At 38.6% G+C, this 27,389-nt stretch overlaps 1 long non-coding RNA gene across 4 annotated transcripts in view; it reads right to left on the bottom strand.

Moving 5' to 3' along the window:
* Positions 1-15,053, bottom strand: part of LOC139084872 (uncharacterized) — a 45,115-nt gene extending 30,062 nt beyond the window's left edge. For 2 of the 4 annotated variants that reach the window (XR_011542736.1, XR_011542738.1), the window contains exon 1: positions 14,874-15,031. This is a non-coding gene — a long non-coding RNA (uncharacterized lncRNA). Of the gene's footprint in view, positions 1-14,873 lie in introns of all 4 variants that reach the window. The other 2 variants (XR_011542731.1, XR_011542737.1) reach the window with 2 other exon arrangements.
* Between the last annotated feature and the right edge of the window lie 12,336 nt (positions 15,054-27,389).

Raw genomic sequence — 27,389 nt, 5'->3', positions numbered from 1 at the left:
TGGCAGAATAATATTCCATTGTAATATATACATTTTCTTTATCCATTCACCCATCGATGGAAACGTTGCTTCCACGTCCGGCCATGGGAAATAATGCTGCAGTGGACCTAGGGATGTAGATATCTTTGTAAGTTAGTGTTTTCAGATTGTTCCTTTTTTCTTCATAGAATTGTAGCAGTTCTTTATATATTTTGGATATTGACCCCTTATCAGATAAATGATTTGGAAATATTTTCTCCCATTTAGTAGGCTGCCTTTTCATTTTGTGGATGGTTTCCTTTGCTGAGCAGAAGCTTTTTAGTTTGTTATAGTCCCACTTGTTCATTTTTGCTTTTGTTGTCTTTGCTTTTGGCGTCATAGCCAAAAAATCTTTGCCAAGACCAACATCAAGGAGCTTATCTTCTATGTTTTCTTCCAGTAGTTTTACAGTTTCAGGTATTACATTCAAGTCTTTAATCCATTTTGAGTTAGTTTTTGTATACAGTGTAAGATAGGAGCCCATTTTCATTCTTTTGCACGTGGCTGTCCAGTTCTTCTAACACCATTTATTAAAGAGACTGTCCTTTCCCCATTATATGTTCTTGGCTCCTTTGTTGTAAATTCATTGACTATATATGCATAGATTTATTTCTGGGCTCTCTAGTCTGTTTTATTAATCTGTGTGTCTGTTTTTAGGCCAATACCATACTGTTTTGATTACTATGGCTTTGTAATATTGTTTGAAATCAGGGGGTGTGCTGCCTGCAGCTTTGTTCTTCTTACTCAGGATTGCTTTGGCTATTGGAGGTCTTTTGTGGTTCCATACAAATTTTAGGATTGTTTGTTCTATTTCTGTGAAAAATGCCACTGAAATTTTGATGAGATTGTATTGAATCTGTAGATGGCTTGGGGTACTATGGACATTTTAACAACACTAATTCTAATCCTTGAGCATGGAATATCTTTCTGTTTACTTGTGTCTTCCTCAGTTTTTGTCATCAATGTCTTACAGTTTTCGGTGTATAGGTATTTTTCCTCTTGGTTAAATTTAATCCTAGATATTTTATTCTTCTTGATGCAATTGTAAATGGGATTGTTTTTAAATTTCTCTTTCTGATTTGTTATTAGTGCATAGAAATGCAACAAATTTTTGTATATGGATTTTATATCCTGCAACTTTACTGAATTTGTTTATTAGCACTAACAGTTTTTTGGTGGAGTCTTTAGGGTTTTCTATATATATATATATATATATATATATCATGTAATCTGCAGATAGTGACAGTTTTACATCTTCCTTTCAATTTGGATGCATTTTATTTCTTTTTCTTGCCTAATTGCTCTGGCTAGGACTTCCTATTCTATGTTGAGTAAAAGTGATGAGAGTGGGCATCCTTGTCTTGTTCCTGATCTTGAAGAAAAAGCTTCAGGTTTTCACCATTGAGTATGATGATAGCTGTGGGCCTGTCATATATAATCTTTATTATGTTGAGGTACATTTTCTCTATACCTACTTTGTGGAGAGTTTTTATCATAAATGGATGCTAAATTTTGTCAAATGCTTTTTCTGCATCTATTGAGATGACCATATGATTTCTAACTTTCTCTTTGTTAATGTGACGTATCACGATTGGTTTGCAAATGTCGAACCATCCTTACATTTCTGGAATAAATCCCACTTGGTTATTGTGTATGATTCTTTCAATGTATCGTTGAATTTGGTTTACTAAGGTTTTGTTGAGGACTTTTGCATCTATATTCATCATGGATATTGGCCTGTAATTTTCTTTTCTTGAGGTGTCCTTGTCTGGATTTTGTTATCAGGGTAATGCTGGCCTTGTAAAATGAGTTTGGGAGTGGTCCCTCCTCTTGTATTTTTTGGAAGAGTTTGAGAAGGATTGGTGTTAATTCTTCTTTAAATGTTTGCTAGAATTCACAATGAAGCCATCTTGTCTTGGACTTTTGTTTGTTGGGAAGTTTTTGGATACTGGTTCAATCTCTTTATTAGTAATCAGTCTGTTCAGATTTTCCATTTCTTCATGATTCATTCCTGCTAGGTTGTATGTTCCTAGGAACTGATCCATTTCTTCGAGGTTGTCCCATTGTTGGCATATGATTGTTTATAGTAGCCTTTTATGAACCTTTGTATTTCTGTGGTATCAGCTGTAATGTCTCCTCTTTCATTTCTGATTTTGTTTGTTTTCTCTCTCCTTTTTTCTTGGTGAGTCTAGAAAAAGTTTTGTCAATTTTTTTTTATCTTTTCAAAGAACCAGTTCATAGTTTCATTGATCTTTTCAGTCTCTTTTTTACTTATTTCTGCTCTGATCTTTGTTATCTCTTTCCTTCTACTAACTTTGAGCTTAGTTTGTTATTCTTTCTCTTGTTCTGTGAGGCCTAAAGTTAGATTGTTTATCTGAGATCCTTCTTGTTTCTTGAGATAGGCATTTATCACTATGAACCTTCCTCTTAGTACTGCTTTTGCTGCATCCCTTAAGTTTAGTATGTTGCATTTCCATTTTCATTTGTCTCAAGGTATTTCGTTATTTTTCTTTTAGTCTCTTCTTTGACCCATTGGTTGCTCAGCAGCATGGTTTTTAATCTCCACATATTTGTGAATTTTCCAGTTTTATTCTTATAATTGATTTCATTTCATACCATTGTGGTCAGAAAAGATGCTTGATGTAATTTCAGTCTGAGTGGCCTCGTATAGGAAATGAACCTTATTGTCCAACACTGCCATAGTCTTGGTTTCCTCTCAAACCTCTGTGATTACCCAGACACCTATTTTATTTTTGTGGCTCCAAAGATTTAAGAATGTGCCAACATCTGTCAGTGTCTCCAAAGGGAGAATCCCAGTCAGCACCTAAATTCCAGCTGATTGGAAGCCCGAGTTTCAGGCAGCGACTTTTAAAGTATGAAAATATATGTCTGTGGGACCACGAGCATAAGCCCTGCTAGCCACTTTAACCAGGCAACCTAAAGGTGTCCCCTCTGTGGCAACTGCAAAAATTGAGATGCCAGACCACTGTACAAGCTCCATTCTGGGTGATACTGGATAACTGAATGAGCCAGAGGGGAATGCAAAGATGGTGCCCACCAGTCTCTGTCCCCAGAGAGCACCTCACTAGGCCCCTAAATGTGTAACAAACCAGAAGCCTGCCCCTCACGCTGAAGCCCCAGGACCAGCAAACAGGCCTCTTTCTCAGAAGGACTGGGCTATGTTTTAGTCTGCTGTCAGTGCTGTGCCCTGGCCGTGGTGGTCGGCCAAGAACTGTCTTTCTGATTGTTATAGTCCCGTGGGATCCTGGACTGGAAGCCTCACTGGTCACCAGAGCCAGGCAATCAAGGGGCGTCCTGTAGGCAGCAGCCACAAGAACCAGGCACCAGATGGATGTGAAAGCTCCCCTTTGGGGAATATGGACACTCTGGAGTGTGGCAGAGGGAGAGCACAAGCTAGCGGCCACCCTGCAAACTCTCTGGAGAGGACCCAGTGCCCTTGGATGTGTGTTTGGTCCCTCGGCAGCTGTGCAGATCAGCTGATGGGCCTCTTGCAGGAAGGCTGGACTCTGTGGCCTCTAGGTGCGCCCTGGGGTGGGAGCTGGTTAGGAACTCTGTCCCATCTCTTAAGTCCTGTGGGACCCATGAGTTTAAGCCCCACTGGACACCAGAGTCAGGTGATGTAGAGGTGTCTCCTGGGCAGCAGCCTCAAAAATTGGGGCACCACATGAGCGTCCAGCTTTCCAGGAGATTCGGTGAACTGGAGAGAGGCAGAGGGATCTGAAAGAGGCCAGTGGGCCTCTGTCCGTGGAGAGTTTCTCACTAGACCCCTGGATGTGTGTTGAATTAGGTGCTTGCCCCTCAGGCCATCAGCTTCAGATAGTCAAATGAGCCTCTTTCGTGGAAAGCCAGCTTTTCACTTGGTTGCCTCTGCATTGGGCCCTGGGCAGATGGAGTCCCAGAGGGAAACGCTTTAAGAACTACTTCTCTGTTCTTGGTAGCCTTGTGGGTCTCGAGGATGCGAGCCTCCTTGGCTTCCAAAGCTGGACGTCTTGAGGGTCACCTCTCAGGGGCAGGTCTTAAAGCTGGGCTGCCAGGTGTGGGTTTCAAAGCCTTCACTTCAGGGAAGCTCAGGTTTATGAGGTCCCTTCCGCTAGTAGGTCATCACGCAGGGGCGGCGTTTATGGCGAGATTGTGTCTCAGTGTCTCCTACCCACTTCAATATGAGTTTTTTCCTCAGTCACCCAATATGTAGCAGTTGCTCAGCTAGTTTTTGTTTTGTTTTCAGAGGAAATTGTTCCATATGTAGTGGCAGATTCAGTGTATCTCCTGCATTGCCATCCTCAACTGGAACCTATTAATTAGGTTTTTATTTTTAAAATGGACAAACAATAAAACAAGCACTATATTAGGAAAAAACAGATAAACTGGAAGCTGCCAGCTTTCAGTCTGCCCCGTTGATGTCCCACTTAGTATAATCTTTCACCAGAAGGGGACTTGCAACACAAGTTGGACAGTTTAGTCTGTGTATTCAAGCTCCATCCACTTATATACAACCCCCCATGGCCACCCCTCAAGGCTCAGTGTGTGCTCTTGCAATCCACCCCGTGAAGGACAGACCCAGGGAAGTGATCCTTCCAGTGCCTGGAAGCGGGCTCAGGGCTGTCTGGACTGTATAGTCCCAGGGACTCAGATTATGATCAAGAGTAGAGTGTATAGGTTCTGGGTGGGCATAGCCCCCTGGTTCTGGGATTCCTCCCAGTTTTGGCAGAACTATGGTTGGAGCAAGACCAGGGGAGCCCTCTAACATATGGCTTAGGATAGGGGTCCCGGTTGCCCAGCTCTAAGGGTGGTCTTGAGTAAAAGTATAGATTAACATCTTTATGGAAGACTTTGAATAATACCTATTGAAATATGAAGCTACCCTGATGTCCATCAACAGGTAGTTAAATAAATTTTGATACAATCATACAATGAAGTATCACGTAGCTGTGTCAGACATTGAGATACTGAAATAGGGCTGTTGTATACCAAAAAGTATAAAACAAAATAAAATAGCAAAGACCAAGGTGTAGAATGATGCATTTATGACCGTACTACGTTATATTTCTTTCCGTTTTCACCATCCTGAAATATTACCCCAAGATTTCCTACACTACATTCTTCCCATTGTCTGTGATTCCATCATGACTCAACATGGCTCACTTGCTTCCTTTTAGAATTGATGCCAGTAAACACCAGTCAACAGACCATAACTCAGAGGAGCTGGCTTTTTGAGCCAGAGTGTTGGAGATGGAGAGCAGGTTTTTAAAAGGTTACACCCACCCGTATTTTTTTGACATGGAACATAAATTAATTTATTATTAATCATAAGAATAACGTGAAAGGAGACAGAATGGATGTGATTTTCATCTTCATTTTACAACTGAGTAGACAGAGGCTCAGAAGGATTGGGCTTGCTCGGGTGAGACAGAAAGACAGAAAAGCGGCCAGAAAAGACAAGTGGACGAGGGTACGCAAGTAACATCTTCAAGGTGGCTTGCTGCAGGGATAGTTTACTTTGTGAGCGCTCTCGTCAGTAAAGTTTAGACCCAAGTTTTAATTCCAATCACTCTGGGACTTGAAGTTCAACCTAAATGGTGGTTGATCAAAGGCAGGTTCAGAGTTGGAGAGCGTGCCCAGGACACAGCATGGGATGAGAAAGGAGATAGCTCCTTTTTTATTCTTCTTGGGCTTTCTTCTGAGTGCATTTTTCCAGCCAAGACTGAGGAAACAAAAGGGAGAAGAAGAGATAGAGGGATTTCTTCTCTATTCCTAAAGAGTTATGAAAGGAGGGAAAAGGGCCATCTTCCAAGACATCGTTCTTTTCTGGCTAAATCACAACCAACCAACCAAATAGCAACATTACAACTGTAGGTCTGAAGGTAGTGGCCAGAGATGGTGGAAATGGAGGAAAAAAAATTCAAATTTGTTGAACCATAAAGACATCTAAGGAAACTCTGTTCTCTCCATTGATAGGAGCAATTCATATATGCTATTTAATTCAACTTTCATGCTTTAAAAAGTTTAAACAGTGACAGGAATTTCACAACAGAAAAGATTTTATCAGCAGAAAACAGGCATCACACTTTTAATTCCAGAAATGTTACTTGCCCATTCTAACACGTATACACACACAAGAAGTTGTGGTATACACACAAGAAATGGCAGATGACTAAATTTTGGCCAAGAATTCCTTTTGTCCTTTTGCACTTAGATTGTGTGCAAGAGAAACAATGTTTCTAGGCAGAGAACAGATGGCTTATCCTTGAAGGAGAAAAGTCTGCAGGAACAGCAATTCATCACCTGAGTGTAGTCTTAATGGCTTCCTCTGGATATAGTTTTGTTCTAATCAGCCCTGAAAATTCTGTAAAGAAGTGCATTAACTGGTCTTCCCGGATCCGATTTTCTACCCTAACTGTCAACATATTAGTCAATGGCCAGCTTCACCATTGTGGTTGATAGTATTACTATCTCCACTTACAGTGAACGACTGAGAATAAAAATTCATTGTCTTTTATAGTCAGGCGTTTGATAATAGGCCTTTAAAGGCATTCCTTTAATTACTGAGGTAGTGGATCAAATCCATTGTACCCCAACCCCTGGGAGTGTAACATCTGTTATATTTATTACCTCTCCCCCAATATGCCTGTGCAGGGTTGATTAACTAAGCATGTGGCCCTTCCAATTTGGTCAGTCAAGAGAGTCCATATATCATTTAGCACATCAGAAAGTATGTTCAATTGCTTTTGCCTTCATTTATTACCCCACAGGACAGAAACGACTCTTAGCTTTCCTGATTAAAACACTGTGACCGTGCTTTAATTGTACATATTGCTAGTTAACAGCAAACACTTCCCTTGGGCATAAACTTTTAAATCTCGTTTAGATTGGCTCTGTGTTATGATAGAGGCTCTGGCTCGGGAAGAAGGACAACGATGGCCACATCTTTGGTCTCTAGCCATATGTAGTGTATCCCAGAAGTTCACAGAAAAAGAAACTTCAGGTACATTTTAGAGATAAAACCCCAAATAAATAGTCCTCAGAAAATATTTGATTTAAATTTAAAAAGTTCTGATAGTTCATGCATAAGGAAAACAGATTGATTTATATGGAACATGCAGGCAACTTGAAACTAGAATAAAGAGTTCTGGAAAATATGTGATCAATTGCAAATATTACTATCTGGTGAATTTCCCTTAACGGCTAGTAAAAAAAGACAACAATAAGTACATGTAAGTCTGGAGGAAACACAATCTTAAACGTTGAACAAACTTAAGCCATTTTCATTGTTACTTTTAAAGTCCTTGAACAGTCTCAAAACTTTAATAAAAGCATAATTTAAATGAACATTTTTATTATTATTAATCGAGAGTTTAAGTGGAATTTTAGACAGCACTTTTTTGTTTTTAGCAATCAAGAGTTATTAATATAAGGAAATATTTATTAGTATTATTGTTTAAGATTTCCTTTGTTATAAGGAGGGTAGGTCCCGGGGAGGGAGAGGTCTCACAATCAAATCTGACCACAAGCTAGTGCAGATCTAGAGATTTCCAGGCATCAGCCCAAGATATACATTTATCATTAATCAACACAGTGTGCTATATCCTGAAGAGAGGGGAACAAAATAAATTCAGAAAAACTGGAATTTAAAATACAATTTGAAGGGCCAGTCCTGTGGCCAAGTGGTTAAGTTCCTGCACTCTGCTTCAGCGGCCCAGGGTTTCACTGATTCAGATCCCGGCTGCAGACATGGCACTACTCATCAAACCATGCTGAGGCGGCGTCCCACAATAGCACAACCAGAGGCACTCACAACTAGAATATACAACTGTGTACTGGGGGGGATTTGGAGAGAAGAAATAAAAAAGATTTTAAAATATAATTTGAGCAATCATATGTTGGGAGTAAGTAGTCTGTATTCATATTTGCATATAAGATGAACATGACAGCAACCTATGCAAGAAAGGATCTTTTTTTTTTTTTTTGGTGAGGAAGATTAGCCCTGAACTAACATCTGCTGCCAATCCTCCTCTGTTTGCTGAGGAAGACAGGCTCTGAGCTAACATGTGTGCCCATCTTCCTCTGTTTTATATGTGGGATGCCACCACAGCATGGCCTGATGCCATGCATGCATAGGTCTGCACCCAGGATCTGAACCTGCGAACCCTGGGCTGTTGAAGTGGAGCACATGAACTTAACTGCTACACCACCAGGCCGGCCCCAGAAAGGATCATTTTTTATGGACAAAAGATGGTCTTGGTGTGGTGGTGGTGGATGAACAAATTGTGTTACCTGTTTAAAATTTTGGTTTAGGACCAGTCCTGTCGCATAGTGGTTAAGTTTGGGGCACTCTGCTTCAATGGACTGAGTTTGTGGGTTCGGATCCCAGGTATGGACCTCCACCACTTGTCAGCCATGCTGTGGCAGTGAGCCACATACAAAATACAGGATGACTGGCACAGATGTTAGCGCAGGGCTTATTTTCCTCAGGAAAAAAAAGTTGGTTTAGTGACACCTCCCCTTTTTCTCAGCTGATTTAGTTAAATGAAATACAGATGTAAGATCTCATTTTATATCTACCAATTTCTTATTAAAGAGTCATTTTGATAATTTTTTTTTCTTTTTGAGGGAGATTATCCCTGAGCTACCTTCTGCTGCCAATCCTCCTCTTTTTGCTCAGGAAGACTGGCCCTGAGCTAACATCTGTGCCCATCTTCCTCTACTTTGTATGTGGGAAGCCTGTCACAGCATGGTGTGACAAGTGGTGTGTAGGTCCACATCTGGGATCCCAACTGATGAACCCTGGACTGCCTAAGTGGAATGTGCAAACTTAACTGATGTGCCACCAGACCGGCCCTTGATAATTTTTGCATTAGTATTGCTGTATATTTTAATCAGTTCCATACCCATTGAAAAGCAAGACTATGTTAGATGACAATTTTGAAAGCTAGCTAAAATAGCAATTCATCTAAAATACTTACAGACCACTTACTATGTGCTGGGTACCATTCTAGACACTGGGGGTATAGTGGTGAACTCTACCAATGACGTCGCTGACCTCGTTGAGTTTACATTCTAGTGGGAGGGACAGACAATATGCAAATGAGCTCATACGTATGTAATAGACTAGGAAGATAAATGAAGCAGCATGAGAGGATCCAGGATAATGGGAGATGGGTGCTCTTTTAGACAGCATGAACAGGGAAGACCTGTCTGACAGCATGATGCTTGAGCAGAGCCCGAATGTGCTAAGTGCAGGTCGTGTGAAAGTTTGTGTATGGATGGGAAGGTGGCGGGAGTTGGGGAAGGTGCTTTGAGTCATAGTGACCAAAGGCCAAAGGCTGTGAGTGGAGAGTGTGGCTGGCGTGTTGGAGAAACCACAAAGAAGATAGGAAATCTAGAGCAGAGCAAGAGAAGAGGAGAGTGGCAAAAGGAAGGTCAGGGGTCAGATCATGGAGGCAGGGTGTGAAGAAAAGGGTGAGAAAAACTGATTTTAGTCTCAATACAGTTGGGGAGACTTTGAGCAGGGGGAGTGAAATGGTCAGATTTGCATTTTAAATGCACTACTCCAGGTGCCCCGTGAAAAGGAGTGTAGGTGGACCAAGGGTGGAAACAGCAAAGCCAGTCAGGAGATGTTGCAGCAGGCCACGAAAGAGAAGCTTGTGTTGGGACCCGAGTGGCAGCAATGGCGAGCAGTGACAGGGCTCTGCATTATATTTGGATGGTAGAGGTGATAGAATTTGTGGATGGATGTGGCGGTGGCGGGGTAGATGAGGGAAACGCAAGAGTTAAGAATGACTCCAGAGTTTTAGCACGGAACAACAGAGGGGACGTGGCTCCCGTTTCTGAAATGGGGACACATCAGAGGTCCGGGGAGTAATTCAAGGACTGTGTTTTGGACTTGTAAAGTTTGAGAAAAGAGATGTTGAATGTGCCTGCACATATAAAATGGTCACTCAAGGAAGAGACCAAGGCCAGATATACATTTCCAGTTCATCAGTGTACAAATGCTATATAAAGCCACAAGGCTGGGGGAGGCAACTATGGTGTAATTCCAGAATAGAAGAGGAGAGGATGGTGAACAGAAATACTCCAAAATTAGGAAGAGAAGTAGAAATCATCAATGAGAGCCTAGGACTTGCCAGTGAGATAAGGGAAACCAAGTTTAATAGTTATAACCTGACATCGAATGATCATTGCTGGTTGGGGTAATAATCTCTTCCTGAAACACAGGCAAAGATGCTTTGATCACAGAAGCAGAGGGTGAATTTTATGTACCCGGACATCGTGTCCTGGATTCATTGAGAGATGTGGACACAGATGGTATTGGTTTCTCTACTGTGCTATGAAAATGATGAATTCTTTCCTCGGAAGTTTCCTAAGTCATTGCAAAGTAGGATAAATAGTAGCATCGCACTATTTGCTAGAAGGAAGCCCTACTTAAAGTGTGGCTGTTGTTGGGGGGAGAGTAAAGTGTAGGGGCATCAAGTGTGGACCCAGGGAAGCCCATTAGGAGGCCATTGTGGTGGTCCAGGACAGAGATGAGGGTGGCTTGGGCCAGGTGATGATGGCATTCTGAGAGGTCTGGAACCCAGCCGTGCTAGCTAACTTGGAACCAATGGGAGTGATTCTAGTGCCAACTGGGTTTAGTAGTTTCAATCCCTAAAGAGGTTCCTTTAACATAGGACTTCATAAAATATCGTTATTTATTGAGAAGAGTTAAATTACTCTTTTGAATAAACTGCCTGTATTTTACCAAAAAATGATTTTAAAGATGCTTATTCACAATACACAGTATAATTGCATATTTTTTAGAGTTATGACTCCAGGTTGGCTCTATCCCCTTTCTCTAGGAAACTGGGGATGTCCTGCTTCAGGAGAGGCTCTCTAAAGATTCTGTCCTTGTTCTGGTCTCGGCATCCTCTTCTTTTGTCTTCTGATTCTGTGTCTTTCTTCAGGCTGCTTCAGTGGACCATGACAGTCAGTGTCGAATGGATTCATGCCTTGCCGACTTCTTTACATCGCTGTGGATGCACAGAGTTCTGCATCTCTTACACTGCTTTAAAGTTCAGTCTTCAGAATATTTTAACTGAGTTTCTGTTCCTGAGTTGTTTCTCTTATTTACTATTGGGCACAGGTGAAATGCACTAAAAAAAATGTCTGCGTATTCCTCTTACGGAAATGTCTGCCAGGAGTGAGAGGGATTATATAGAAAACCTCCTTGGAATTAGATGAGAAAGAAAAGCTTTGTGATTGGCTGATTGATTGATCTATCTATCTATCTGTCAATAGACTTGTAATTGACACATATATATATATAATGTGTGTATATATGTGATACATGTATATAAAAACGTATACATATTTTAAATATTTACAATATATGCAAATATTATATATAAATATGTAATATTTATGTAGTGTAATAAATATGTAATATTTACATGTATGCAAATATATGTGCATATCTATTTATATACACACCTGGCACAAAGTTAGCCGTAACTGAGCTCACCATCCCACTGTGAAAAAATAAATGCCTCTTCTTTTTTGACCTGGCGCAGTTCTACAATAAATTACTCAGTAATCAGATAGGCAAAGGGAAAATGTAAAATTGTAAAATGACCTGGCACCTCTCCTCTCTCACTCGCATGCCTTTACCCCCATCTTTGTTTCCCTTTGGTATCCAAGACAGACAGGGAAAAAGTCAATAGGTAGGTGAAAGGCAAACTAAACTGTTAGTCTCTTTTTATTGGTTCCTTTTGGCTAATTCTTCATGTTTGGGGGAAATTCTAGGTGTGCCCAATGACTTGCTTAGTATCAAAGATAAACACTTGCCAAAATACACAGCTTGTAAACCTGGGTTCAGTTCCAGAATGAAAGCACGTGAACAAAACCAGTGACTCGGAAGTAGCCTGAACATGGTACGCATGAGGGCATTTGTGTGTTTAAAAATATGTAAAACCAGTGGGTAATCACAGAATAAAAGAGATACACATACACACACACACATACACACACACACACATGATAAAATACCTGAAATTTCTTTTTGCCGTAATACAGGATAAGAAAAATTTCAAGGCACTTATAAACTAGAAAAATATTTGCAAAATATATCACCAAGTATTACTATACTTAATACATGAATGTTAGAAGTCTATGAGACAAAATTTAAACATTTTCCTCAATAAAAATGGTAAGTCCAAAACTGCAGAAATAAATTTATAAAAATGTTCAACCCCACTAGAAAGCAGACAAATATTAATAATTAAAATTCAAATACAAAATTTTATCAAAATGATTAAAATGAAAAAAACTATGTATATACATAGCCAGGTTTGTAAGGATAAGAAGAAATGGATATTAAGTTAATTTTTCTGGAGAACAATTTAGTAATACAAATTTTGAAAAAGGCCTTGAGAACATACATCTTTTTTATCTGATAATTTTATTTATAGTAAATAAGCATTAATTCTAATAGTAAAAGAAAAAACATCTGTAAATGTCCATCATCTGAGCTTGATTTAGAATCCCTCTGGCAAACTCACAGAGTAGAATACAGTGCAGGCATAAAATGATGTTGCCCGAGGATATTTAATTATTTGGAGAAGTGTTCCAAAACACTGTTAGGAATGCGCGTGTGTGCATATTTGAGCATCTGAGTATTGTGAGAGAGAGAAAGAAAGGAGAGAGTGAACTGGTGGCTGAGCGTTTGGCTCTGAGGCCAGAGTCCTTGCGTTCGTCCAGTTCCATCATTTCCTAACTCTATCCTGAGCAAATTGTTCAACATCCTTGTGCCTCAACCTCCTCATTCATAAGATGGGAAAAAATAATACCTTTCTCATCTGATTGTTGGGAGGTTTAAATACGTTTACACACATAAAGCTTTTAGAAGAACGGCTGGCCCAAATAATCACTGTAAAACATTATTTTTTATTTTTATAACCAAGATGTGAACATTGGGTGTTCATTTACTCAGCAAATATTTATTGAGAGCGTACTATCGGTCAAGAGCTTTGTCAGCCCTGTGGATGCATTTATGAACAAAACAGGTCAAGTTCCCGTCCTTAAGGAGCTCACATTTTGGTGGATAAAGTGAATGAGCGATATGAAGGTAGGTAGTGCTAAGTGCTGCTGAGGTTAAGGAATGGCAGGGTAAAGGAGAGGGAGCCTTGTTGCTTCAGTTGGGGTGTCCGGGGAGCCTCTCTGAGGGGGTGTGCTTGAGCAGAGACCTGAACGAAGCGCACAGCAAAGGCTGTGAGATGCTGAGTGAAGAGCACTCCAGTGAAGGAACGGCGGAGATGCCCTGTGGTAGGAATGTGCTCCGTGTGTTTGAGAAATCCCAGCTCAGTCCTGAGCTGGAGCAGAACAAGCCAGGGGAAGAGTGGTGGGAAAGTAGGGAGAAAGAGAGAGAGCCTGGGGCCAGGCCGTTGGGGCTGTGGAGGCATGGAAAATAAAGTAGGCTTTGTTTTAGGTGCACCAGGGGGCCTCTGAGCAGATTAGCGATTGAAGAAATCGCAGTAGTCGCCTCCTATGAAATGCACTGTGCTGGTGCAAAGGTAGTTAGCTGGAAAATGGATTATTTACATGGTCCTCTTTTTGTCCATCAACATTTTCCAAGTTGCTTACAATGGACAGGTATTCCTTTATAAGAAAATGTTAGCCTTTTAAATGAAGGTTTTGGGTAACAATTAGGCACATGGGATAATTATTGTTTTTACCATTTTCCCTAATTTTCAAAAGGGCCTGACTTTTGTACAGACATATAAGATCTGTGTGTTTCTGTTTTTTGTCTTCTTTTCCTAACCAATTATTTTTTTTCTTAAAGACTGGCCCTGAGCTAACATCTGTTGCCAATCTTATTTTTTTTTCTGTCTCCCCAAAGCCCCCCAGTACATAGTTGTATATTCTAGTTGTAGGTCCTTCTGGTTGTCTGTGTGGGATGCTGCCTCAGCATGGCCTGATGAGAGGTGCTAGGTCTGTGCCCAGGATGCGAACCGGCAAAACCCTGGGCCAGCGAAGCAGAGCATGTGAACTTAACCACTCGGCCACGGTGCCAGCCCCTAACCAAGCCTTAAAAGTTATTTCTATGATCTATCCTTTTTCAGACCTAGAAATCAGTTCACTTTTTTATTTTTCTTTCTGTAGACATCTATCATTTCACGAGGACATCTTCACATCCACTGCAGAAAACAGAACACTTTTCAGATTGCCTGCCTTAGCTTTGTTTTCAAGACCCTAATATGAGCACCATTGTTGTCAAAACACCTTCTTTCCATTGTGCAGTTAACGCTTCAGTCAACATGAGCAAGCCATTATTGATTTTCTAGACCAACAGAAACTTTGATAGTTACTGCTGAAAACTGTCACATTTGAGCTTCTACATCAGTATCTACTGACTGACTTTGGCCAAAAAAAAAAGAACATCCCTCATGCTGGCCATGAAACATGGCAAGTCACAAAGATGAGATTCTTCTTACTTGATGCCACATCGCCTGTGTGGACGCATGGCCGTGCTCAATCACTACCTGAAGCGTGTGGTTCATGAGGGATAACATGAGCTTAGGCATTTGCAGTCATGGAGAGGGTGTCTTTCTCATCATCATTTTTCTAAACAGCTACTTCATATCTGACCCTGATGCCAGATTTCTTAGGAACACATAGAAAAGATTCAGTTTGAAAAAAGTCTCAAGTATGGCCCTCATTAAATGTTGCGATCTCAGACATTTTATATAACACACTGTTAAGTTCATAAAATATAACAGCATTATGTTGATATATTTTAAAAATAATGACAGAAAGTAGCTCATAGTTTAAATTCAGGAGAAATAACAAATCATTTTTGAAAATACCTCTTTGTGGAAGCACCACTTTTCGTATGCGATGGTACTCTTTGCCCTGGACTCTGCCTCAGAGGAAGGGAGAGGAAAAGAGCACCAGACGCCTCTTGCTTACATAAACAGATGGCTCTAATTCAGCCTATTCTGCTCGCTCTTCTTGAGCACAAAACAAAGGATGTAGAACCACAGAACGGAACTGTGTGTTCTAGAAGCTGATAGAGGCCCCCAGATATTACCTCATAGACTTTGCAAGTCAAATGGTAAGTGACATTAAAGTGAAAACAAATAACTAAAACTAATATTTCCTGAGCTGCTACTCCGTCGAAGTGTTAAGTGCATTATATATGTAGTTCATTTTATCCTCTCGATAACCTATACGGTAGAAACTATTATTATCTCGATTATACATATGGAAAAAATTGAAGTCAAAGAAGTTAAATAAATCGTTCAAGATCGCACAACTAGTAGATGACAGAATCAGAATTGAAACCAGGCAGTCTGACTCCAGATCCTATGTCCTCAATCCCTTTGCTGTTTGGTGGAGCAATGTCCACACGTGGTATTCTTGGGGGCATAACATTTGAACTCGTGGAGTTCATTCATTGCATCATACACAATAATTGTTCTCTCAAAGTCGATCTCATAAGATGACATTATTCATGACTTTTCTAGAACTCAGATCACACTGGTAGGATTTATTAAATATTTCAGAAAAACAAGTTGAGTCAAATCAGCTACATAATTTTTCTTCCTCAGCCAAGATATTCCTACAGGCACATACCTCCCTCATTGTTTTCTTTCAAGGAAAGATCTATTCTAAGTGCTACTCCTGTCCTCAATCAAATGTTTTGCACAATATTTAGACTGTCTGAGTCACTGTGTGACTGGAGCTAAGGCATTTTCCTTGATTCATTTTTGCTTTTTCCCTTGAACAGATTGAATAAGCCTCCATTATTTTCTCTGTGGTTTAGGAACCCAGCTAGGTCTACAGACATATGCTTACAACATACCCTAAATACACAAAGGCCCATTAGGCTCATGTATTATGTTCAGACAGATAATTAGAGTAATCAAAATCTACTCACAGCCTCTGCAGAATCATTTTGACCGAAGGTACTAGCAACTGAATGTTTCACGTTAGACCCAGAGAGAGCACGAACTTATCACCAGTGGCAGGAATGGCTGCAAAGAAAGTCTTTGCTCTTGTGCATACTTACGATTTGTCACACGTCTGGACAGAGCTGCTAAGCCATGCTAACAATTATCTGGGAAATTTGGTTATCCATTTGAAGAAAGCAACCCTCTTCTTATTAGCTTCTAAATTCATTTTAACTTTCATTGACGCAAATTAAAATGAGAATCTTGCTGTCTATTGATCGATTCAGTAGTAGATTTTTTTCTCTCTCTAGAATTCATTTTTAAAGACTTTACTTTTATTAAACTAAATACTGCCGGTTAACTAAAGTCTCGGCTTTTACAGACTCAGGAGAGCAGAATCCAGCATAAATTAACCATGACTTAATTGACTGAGCTAACTCAAGGTCCCTCGGGTCCACCGCACAATATTCTTGTCTTCCCAATGAAGGCTCAATGCTACCTTGCTTCAGGTGTATCAACTTTTACATCTTTAGCACCGCATTTTTTTCTGAGATCCAAAGTTTTAACATTCTTGGAATTGCCTACAAATGTCTTCATGGTTAGGAAGACTAAATTAATTGACCTTACACATTATAGCTGACCAATTTCCATTATTTATTCCATGCGAGGACTAACATCTTTATTTGGTAATACTGTTACACACACCTCACCCCAATAACAACAATTTATTTAATTGCAATTTACATCTGTTCTTTTCAACCCAAAGAGGACTTAAAAGTGAATTGAATTCTTAATGCTAACACTATATTGCTATAAAACACAAAAAGCATTTAGCAAAATTAGCTAAGTCATCAATGGTAATGGTTTTCTCAAAACACACTTAGACAGAATATTGAGCACCGATAAAGTCGGCAAAGAAACCGTCAAAAAATTATGTTTCCAGGGCTTAGTTTTCTAATATACAAGAAGGCAATGCAGTAGGATGAGAAAATACAAAATACTCAAGATTTTTATATTTTTAACTTAGATATTTTCCTTAAATTACCACCAAAATTTCTAACAACTTTTAAAGCTAAAGGATTATTCACTCTTACACTGGCAGGAGAGAAATATGTAAAGAAAAAATTAAACTTGGTTTTATCTTTTTTCTCCAAATCAGTACTCTATTCATTGCAATAGCACAGGGCACAAAAGAATGCAGAAAAATAATTTAATTTTTCTTTATTAGCGATTAGCATAGTGATGCGAAAACTGGATTTCTTGAGCAGTTTTTTGTTTTGTTATTTGTATTTTTTGTTTCATTTTTTGGTTTTGCCCTATTTTGCTTTTTTATTTATTTGCATTGTTTGTTGGTTGGTTGAATCTGTTTTGTTTTGTTTTGTCTCCCTTAGACAGGCTGTTTAGAGTGTCCAGGGTTGTCACTGATTCCTCAGTGACCATGATCATAAGCAATAAAACGTCACATCATGACAGGAATTAACTGTGGCCAGGTTTCCAAAAGTCAGGGAGTAAAGGACAGCATGATGCAAACAGTGTTCAAGTTTCCATGAGGACCTTCCTATGCCCCATAATATGTTTAGCATAGCAGATTAAGAATATTCCATAATATAAAGGGAAGAGAGATGTGTGTGTAGTCAGAGAAGAAGAATTTTAGTTTTTATTTCTGCTACTTGCTATGTCCACTTGGGCAAATCTAATCCATTTAGGCTTCTTTTCCTCAACAGTAAGGCAGGATTTTATGTACCTTAAATTTACTAATGATCGAATGAAGTTAATGTAAAGCGTTTTACAAACAGACAAACATCTACCTATGAAGAGACCCTGTTTTGCCGTTGAGATGATAATGAACTCAATTTCAGGTGTCCGTTAGTTACTGAATTACACTCTCAGAGATTTTTCTGATTTAATTTTAGTAAACAAAAACCAACCCTGCCATTTGTGGATTGGCACGTTTCTTATGAATTTGGTGTCCAGGTTTTCCACATGGTGTGATGAGGAAAGGAGAGGCAAGACCCCGCCTGAGCCCCTGAAGTCCGTCCAGGATGCTCACGGAGGTGGCCTTGTTAAACACACCCCAGCTCTCTTCTTTCTGCTCAGCCTTCCCTGTGGCCTCTGTGGAGACTTCCGTATGTAACATGTGCCCATCTGAAAGGAGGAAGATCAGACTGTGGCTGCTGACCTTTCATGGATTCCTGTTGAACCACAATTACTGGTTTCTGTCCACAGCTGCTTCTGATTCCCCAAGACCGTAGCTGGGGCACTGGGGAAGGGGAGGACTCGATAAGGTTGAGCAGAAGGATGGTGGCTTCCCTCACGAGTTCCTTGAGACTGAGGACTTATTAGGTAGGAGCTTTAAAATAAAGAACTGAGCATTCGCACAATTTCATTTCCTGGAAGTTAAATTTCTCTCTAATTATATGACACTAAACTAGTATTAAAAAGCCAGCCTGCCTTGGTGGTCTAGTGGTTGAGATCTGGCACTCTCCCCACTATAGCCCCAATTGGTGTCCCCGTCAGGGAACCACAGCACCGGTCTGTTGGTGGTCACATTGTGGTGGCTGCGTGTTGCAACGACGTTGAAAGCTATGCTGCCAGGATTTCAAATACCAGCAGGGTCACCCATGGTGGACAGGTTTCAGCAGAGCTTCTAGAGCAGACAGACTAGGAAGAAGGACCTGGCCACCCACTTCCAAAAAAATTGGCCATGAAAACCCTGTGAACAGCAGAGGAGTATTGTCTGACAGAGCACCAGTAGGTGAGAGGATGGTGCACAAAGACGGGGCAGGGCTCCGCTCTGCTGTCCACAGGGTCACCAGGGGTCAGAATCCACTCCACAGCACTAACAACAGATTGAAAATCCAGTGTGATAGACAATAGATGATCTGACATTTAATGTGAAGCATCTGAAGTGGCACCTGGATTTTGGAAAGCTCTGAGGATGTGGTTAGGTGAAAGATGAAAAAAATAAATGCCCTTTAAATCACACACAAAATTTTTAAGTAGTTATAACTGTTGTTTCTTAGATAATAGTGAGACCAAAATCGAATTCTCAAGTTCTTCATTTTACTATAGAAGTTTCTTTATTCTTTTTTCCACATGATTTCCTAAAAGTGAATTAACAAAGTCAAAAGTTAGATGCATATGGACTTTTTAAAAAGTTTGTGTTATTTACAAATTTAGATTCTGTCTACTTCTTAAGCAAAACTGGAAAATTAACTCCTCGTTGGTATCTCAAACATATAAGACAGATTAATAATATTTTTGCCACTCTTTTGTGGTCATATATTAAGCTAAATCATACAAAAATATTTTGCAAATAAAAACTGATCAAATCTTGGGAGTTTCGCATAGCTCAATCTAGTATATTTCTTTCTATTCTCTAATTTTGCTCTGTGAAGAACATGGTCATTCTTGACATAGAGTAGACACGATCTATGTGTGTAATCAATATTCTTAGGTCCATGAGTATTTTTAAATCATTTTTACTTGGTTTTCTGAAAAGCTTATTATAAAGAAGGGGGTTTATGTCAATGATAAAGACAGAGAATGCATTTCTGCTACCTTGTAGTGTTTTAAATACAGGAAATATTCTAGGTTAAATGCTCTTGAAGCTCTTTCTATTTCCAACACTCAATGTGACACTCACCAGTGAATGTAGTGAAAGCTCTGTTCAGGACTCTGTGTGACACACATTCAACATGCAGCATATTTATTGTGTACAAACCATCAGCTTCTATTTGCTTTTTTGACTCAAAGACTATCAAATATGGGAAAACTACTTCTCCAGCAGTTTTTTTTTTAACAGAAATAGAAATTTACATGCCAGAGTAACTATCCAATTAAATACTGACTCTAGTAAGCTGAGTACATCTTCCTAATATTCTTCCTAAGGGATATTTCATCACCAGGTTTGATTCTTTCACACATCCATTTTGGTTACAGGTCATTAGTTGCTGATAGGTATTATTATATTTTATAATTTTGGTGGTAATGTTTCATTTCCTAAGAACACTCTCTCTTTTTACTAAAACAATGTGACATCCTTGACAAATTGAAGTATTTCTGTACATATCTTGAAAACAGATATAAATGCTGAAGTGTCCTTTAAAGCAGCTGCAAGCATGAAACCTGAAATTAAATTCTAACTTAATAAAGTAGATTGTTTTTTAGTTGAGTGTCTTTCTCCCTCGATTGGGAGTATTCCCATTTTAATTATATTTAATTGAAGAGAAGGAAAATAAAAATCAATTTATGTTATGACAGCTAAAAGAAACCTTAGAATACTTCCCACCAAATATTTAAAGAATTTTCTGATAAAATCTATTACAATAATTTGAAATTGGCCAATTTTAACTTAAAGTTTATAATTTATAAATTGACTTCTGTGCCAAACCATGAGACATAAACATAATTTTAGTATGACTAAAAGTTTGTTGAGGAGCTATTAGGATATTTGGATTGAATATGGATGGGAAAAAAGATGAGAAAATTAAAATGTTTTCTGAATTGATATTGCTTTATATTTTCAGAATACAATAATTTACAGAATTTTAAAAATAGTATCTCAAATTTTAAAATACATTTTAGAAGTAATGCTAATGATTTAGAAGTAATGCTGATGAAATTCAGAGAAGATACAAGAAAGACAAGAAAGGAAATAAATTCAGGCAAACACAACCTAAGTTCTGGTTTAGGAATAGTCTTTTTCTGGTTTTGCATCAGCAAGTTGAGGATGTTACGTATTTCGTTTTGGACACGCTGTCCTTGAGGTGCCTGGGAATGTAGATTCTTTGACATCAAAGTGGAGATCTACAATAAGCCCTCGGATATCGGAAGATGAAAATGCCATAATAATAGTAATGGCAACAGCAGCTCATTTGTTTGGCACTCCCTGTCAACTGTGGGTCTTAAAGCTTTATCTGAGTTATCTCAATAGTGCCTATGAGGTACGTACTATTATTATTGACATTTTACAGATGAAAAGACCGAGACACTGATAAGCAGCTTTTCATGGTCACACTGAGCTGAGATTTAAATCAAGTCAATAGGACTCCACTGCCTACACTTCACACTATACACAGCTAACTCTTGCAGAGGGAGGAGATTGAGATGGAGATATTCATGAACAGACATTGATTGACTTACTATCTGTGTCTGTACCCAAGTACCTTCTCTTCTTTCCTGTTGAAAAGTGAAAGTTTTCAACAGGAAAGAAGACTTTCCAGTGATTCTCTCTGTGCCCATGGGAAGCCAATTTTCTCCACTTGTTCATCAGATCCCTTGCTGTCGTCTATTCAAGGATTTTGCTTCTGTAATTATAGCTTAGTTTTTCTTATAATCAATTTTATCTCTTCTATCTGAAAATTACCATCAACATAAAAAAATTGTAGCATCTTCCTCTTAAAAACAAATTCCAGTCCTGACATCTTCCTCTAGCTCCCTCCCCATTTCTCCACTCTTTTTCCAACATGGATTGTAGACACATTGTTTCTACTTTTCTCTCCTCCCATTCTCTTATCAATCCGCTTCAGTTAAGCTGTTTGCGAGCAATCTACTGAAATTGCTTTTGTCAAAGTAACCAATGTCTGCTATCTTGATAAGTCCAGTGGTCAATTCTTGCTTCTCAACTCAGAAATTGTCAGCAGTATTTTCATGTCCACACCCTCTCCTTACGTGATCTGATACAGTCCTGTGGCGTTTAATATCATCTTATGCTCATGACTATCAAGTTCATACAGTCAGCCCCAATCTCTGAGTTTAACAGTGGTATTCTTGACTATCTTACCTTTTCAACAACTCCATATAGATGTGTAGGAGGCATTCTAAACTTCATTTGTCTCAAACAGAACTCTCAGTTTTGACTCCATCCCTCGCTTCCCATCATCCTGCTCCTGTCCCAGCCTTCTACATCACAGTAAATGATGCTGCCATTCGTCCAGTTACTAAAAAACACAAAGGAGTCACTATTGACTTCCCTTTTCTGTACATCTAATCCATCAGCAATTCCTGTCAATCTCACTTTCAATCTATTTCCCAAACTTTATTACTTTTCACCTTCTACATGATTACTACCTCCATGATTACTAGCCTTCTAAATGATGCATTTGTGTCTATTCTTGCCTCTGTACCAATTGGTTATTTTGAAATATGTAGCTCTACTGCTTAAAATCTTCTAAGCACTTACCATCATGCTGGAAGAGAATCCAAATTACTGTCCGTAGTTTATGCAGTCATAAATGAGCTGGGCGCTGCCTACTCTGATACCTCTTTTCTTACTATTTTCTGCCGTTTCCTCTTCTATGTCCATTTCAGCTTTCTTATTTTCCTCCAACAAGCTAAGCTTGTCCCCAGCTTAGACAGTTACATTTGCTATTATCTCTGGAACTTTATGTGCTCATTGCATTGCAAGGCAGGATTATTTTCACCTTTCAACTTCTGTTGAAATGATACTTCCTTACTTAGTAGGGCCTACATGGACTAATGCAACCCACTCAGTCCAAGTTACTATCCATTTATTACATCTTCCTGTTTATTTCCTCCTTAGCCCTTAATAATCATCTTGTGTTTTTATTGATAGATCAATCAATTCATTAATTCATTGTTGCTTGTTTACTACACCTAGACTGCTAGCTCTAAGAATGCAGATGCATGTTCAGGGACATAGAAAATGCTCAATAAACATTTGCAGAAGCAATTAATTGATTAATCACTACTTTAGAACAGGTAAAGGATTTTTTATGTCTATAAACTCGTCATTCAATTAGCTATTATCAGCAAGGAACACAGGATTTGTCCTCCTGGTTTAGAGGCCTGATGTAATTATGGCCTAAAGATCGTCTATTCCCATTCTGCTCATCTGCTGCCATTATGAAAATCTCCGTTTAGAGAGATGTCATTGACTTACACCAATCATAAGAAAGGGTTGAGGTGGTGTTCACCCCTAAACAATCTAATGTCAAATTATTCAATGTCTTCCTTATACCCCTCTTTCATGACAGTTTAGTGTGTGATGTCTTTTAGAAAATATACTGATAACATCTACAAGGGAACCTCTTTAAGTAAAGCTAAATACATGTGATGTTAAACCTGACAAGATTAACATCTGAAGAAGTAACCCTCTTGAAGAAATAGTAGATAGACGTATGACTTTTCAGAGTAGGGTGTTTCTCAGTCTCTATCTCTGAGATATAAAAAGGTAAAAAAATTGATCTAAGGGCTCCATGATCGCCTCCGTCATTCATCAGAGTGATCAGAACGTATCTATGTTCAGACTTAACCAATATTTCCTAAGTTAATGCTGCGTGCCAGGCTTGGTGCTGATTTCTTTTGCCTGTGTTATTTAATCCTCACAATTGTTTGGTAGTTATTTTTATAATCTTTGGTTTGAGAGAAACCTTGTACAGCGAGTAAGTTACCAAAGTCCTCTGACTCATAATTAATTGCTCCTTACGTTATATTTTATTGTCTCTTCACTGTCAGGAAAATATCTGGGCAATACAATTAGTGGACAGAAATTTGGCGTCTTGACAGCTGTATTGTAACATATCATAACGTTGTCCAAGTACTCATCTTCTCAAGCCAAAAACCCTGAATTTTCCTTTGTTTCTCCCTTTCCTTCATGCCCATCCCTCATATTTAATTCATCAAGTGTCTTAAATTGGTTCACTTCCCTCCCTCTCCACCCATCATCGTGCTCGTCCAGATCCACGTCCCCTTTAAACTGAACTAACTGGCGTCTCTATTCCCGCTCTTGCTGCCTTAAAGCCATTCTTTGTAGGCTGCAACTGAAATTACCTCCTAAAACCTGAAATCAGATAATAGCCCTCTGTTAAACAAAACAAAAACATAAACCAAAAACAAAATAAAACCATCATGGCTTATTATTGCATTTAGCATCAAAACCCAACCCTTCCCTGGGCCTACAAGTCGTCGCAGGGTCTGATCCCACCTACTCCAGCTTCTGCAGCCCCTTCTTCTTTTCTGGGTTCCAGCTGCAGGGGCTTGCTTTCCCTTACTCGAACGTGCCACGTTCTTTGTGGTCTTTGTGTTAATTATATTCTTTTCCTTCAAGTCAATCACATCAATTTTTTTTCATGATTCTTGATCGTGGTTTTGATCTCACAAATGGTTTTTTTAGAGAGAGCTTCGGTGATCATTTCAGATAGTGTCCTTCCTCCTTGCACCTATTTAGTTACACTTAATTACATCACAATGTTTTTTAAAACGTTACTTGTCACATTTTGGTGTCGTCTTTATTTCTTTACTTGTCTATTTTCTGAGTTTCCTCACAGAAGAACACAAGCTCTGTGAATGAGGATCTTCCTCGCTTATTTGCCATTGTGCTGTCGTGCTCCAGGAGAGTGCTGAACACCTGTTTCTGGAATGAGTCCATGAAGATGAGAAGGATATGACTGGAATTAAGAAAAATGACAATCTTTAAAATTTGTTAGTTTGCCTCCTTCACTTTATTTCAACACAACACACAAGATTGAGTCCCTATTATATGACAGGCAATGAAGGAGAAAGAATAAAATGATTCCTAAGCAGTAATTTTGGTACTTAGGAGAGAAATATACCTTAATTGGAGACTAACAGTCATCGATCTAGTCATGCTTATAGAAACATTCCTTAAAAGAATCTTTCTTTGCAGTAATTCGATAATATGATCTATCTTCCCTACCAGCAGTAAATTCCACTAGAAAATGACTCATAGAAAGGGAACCCTCGTATACTGCCGGTGGGAGTGCAAACTGGAGCAGCCACTATGGAAAACAGTATGGAGATTCCTCAAAAAGTTAAAAATAGAGCTGCCATCTGATCCAGCTATTCTGCTGCTGGGTATTTATCCAAAGAACATGAAAACATGAATGTGTAAAGATACATGCACCCCTATGTTCATTGCAGCGTTATTCACAATAGCCAAGACTTGGAAGCGACCTAGGTGCCCATCAAGGGATGAATGGATAAAGAAGATGTGGTATATATACACAATGGAATGCTACTCAGCCATAAAAAACAATGAAATCTGGCTATTTGAGACAACATGGATGGACCTTGAGGGTATTATGCTAAGCGAAATAAGCCAGAGAGAGCAAGGCAAATACTGTATGATCTCACTCATAAGTAGAAGATAAAAACAACAACAAGCAAACACATAGAAACAGAGATTGGATTGGTGATTACCAGAGGGGAAGGGGGGAGGGGGAGGGTGAAAGCAGTGATTAGGCACATGTGTGTGGTAATGGATTGTAATTAGTTTTTGGGTGGTGAACAGGATATAATCTACACAGGAATCAAAATAGAATCATGTACACCTGAAATTTATATACTGCTATAAACCAATGTTACTGCAAAAAAAAATTTATGTAAAATGAAGAAAAGCATGGAGAGAAATAAAGACCAACCCAAATTTCACTATCCAAAAACAAAGAGAAAATGACTCATATTGGTAATCCAGCCAGATATTTCTCCCATTATATGTAACTAAATTGACAATCTCAGTTGAGATCACTTTAAATTAAATTGTATTGACTTTAAAAATGTATATTTTTTCACAAATAGGTAGTAGTGAAGATAAACTAAACCCAGCAGATGATTTGGAAAAATTAATAAAATAAACTACCCTCTAGTAAGAATGATTAAAAAGAAAGAATAAGCAGGATCTTGAAAACATATGTGCACCCCCATGTTAATTGCCATATTTTTTACAATAGCCAAGATATGGAAACAACCCAAATGTCCATTAGAGATGAATGGATAAAGAAATTGTGGAATATATATACAATGGAATATTATTCAGCCTTTAAAAAGAAAGAATTCCTACCATTTGTGACAACATGGATGAACCTAGAGGATATTATGCTAAGTGAAATAAGCTAGTCACAGAAGGACAAATACCATATGATTCCACTTATATGAAGTATCTAAAGTAACCAAACTCATAAAAGCAGAGAATAGAATGATGATTGCCAGGGGGTTGGCGGAGGGAGAAATGTGGTGTTATTGTTTAATGGGTATAAGTTTCAGTTATGCAAGATGCATAAATTTTAGAGATATGCTATATATCATAGCGCCTATAGTTAATAGTACAGTATTGTGCACTTCAAAATTGTTTAGGATAGAAGATCTCGTGTTAAGTGTTCTTACAACATATACATAAGAAATACAAGAGAACACAAGGAAAGTTTGGGAGGTGATGGATACGTTTAGCACCTTGATTGTGGTGATGGTATTACCATGTAGTGTGTGCATATGTCCAATCTCATCACAACATAAATATGTACACATTTTTGTATATCAATTGTCCCTTAATGGAACTTAAAAAAGATTCAAAAAACAAAACAGACATACCTCACTTTATTGCGCTTCACAGATATTCTTTTTCACGAGACCCTCCACCAGCAAAAAGATTACAACTTGCTGGAGGCTCAGGTGATGGTTAGCATTTTTTTTTAGCAATAAAGTGTTTTTAATTAAGATATATGTGTTGTCTTTTTAGACATAATGATATTGCAGACTAATAGACTACAGTATAGTGTAAACATAACTTTTATATGCACTGGGAAACCAAAAGCTTCATGAGACTCACGTTATTGTGATATTTGCTTTGTTGGGGTGGTCTGGAACCAAACATGCAATATCTCGGAGTCATGCTTGTATTAATTATAAAAGGGCATAGATTATATTATATATGTTCAAAATATCAACAGAAATGAACAAGTCAATAAAGTTGAAAAGTTAGATAAAATAATTTTCTGAAAAACACTTAAAGTATCAAAATGGTCTCAAGAAGTAAAAATCTGGAGACCTATAATTGTTAAAGAAACTGAGTTAGCATTCCATCTTCCGCCTGGACCCCTCAAAATCCTGGATTTAGAAGAGTTTACAAGCACATTTGGCAAAACCTTAAAAAAAAGATGATGTCAATTTAATATAAACTATTCTCCAGAAAAGTAGGTCTTCCAAGTCATTCTGAAAGACTGCTACAACTGCCACGAAATCTGACAAGGACAATAAGAAAAAGAAGATTTATTTATGAATATAGGGGCAAAATCCTAAAAAATTATTAATAAAATATATCAGATAATACATAGGTGAAATACATCAGAATCAAGTAGAATTTAACCCTCAAATGCAAGGCTTGTTGAATAGTTGAAAATATGTTTATTTTAATTGCTACAAATACCAAAACAAACATCATAATTAAGGCATTAATATTAGAAACATTCAACTTAAAGTCCAGAACAAGCAAGGATTCCAGCTATTATGGCTTCTATCTAGTATTTCACTGAAAGTGTCCAATAAAGTAAGATTTTTTTCAAGAGGAGATGAAATTATAGGAAAAGAAAAATAAATTTTCATTATTTGCTGATGAAAGATTGCTGCTGTGAAAAAAACCCAACAGTATTAACAGACACAGCAATTTTCTGT

Source organism: Equus przewalskii, chromosome 1 (genome assembly GCF_037783145.1).
Source record: "Equus przewalskii isolate Varuska chromosome 1, EquPr2, whole genome shotgun sequence".
NCBI lineage: Eukaryota > Metazoa > Chordata > Mammalia > Perissodactyla > Equidae > Equus > Equus przewalskii.
This window is presented reverse-complemented; position numbering and strand designations above follow the sequence as displayed.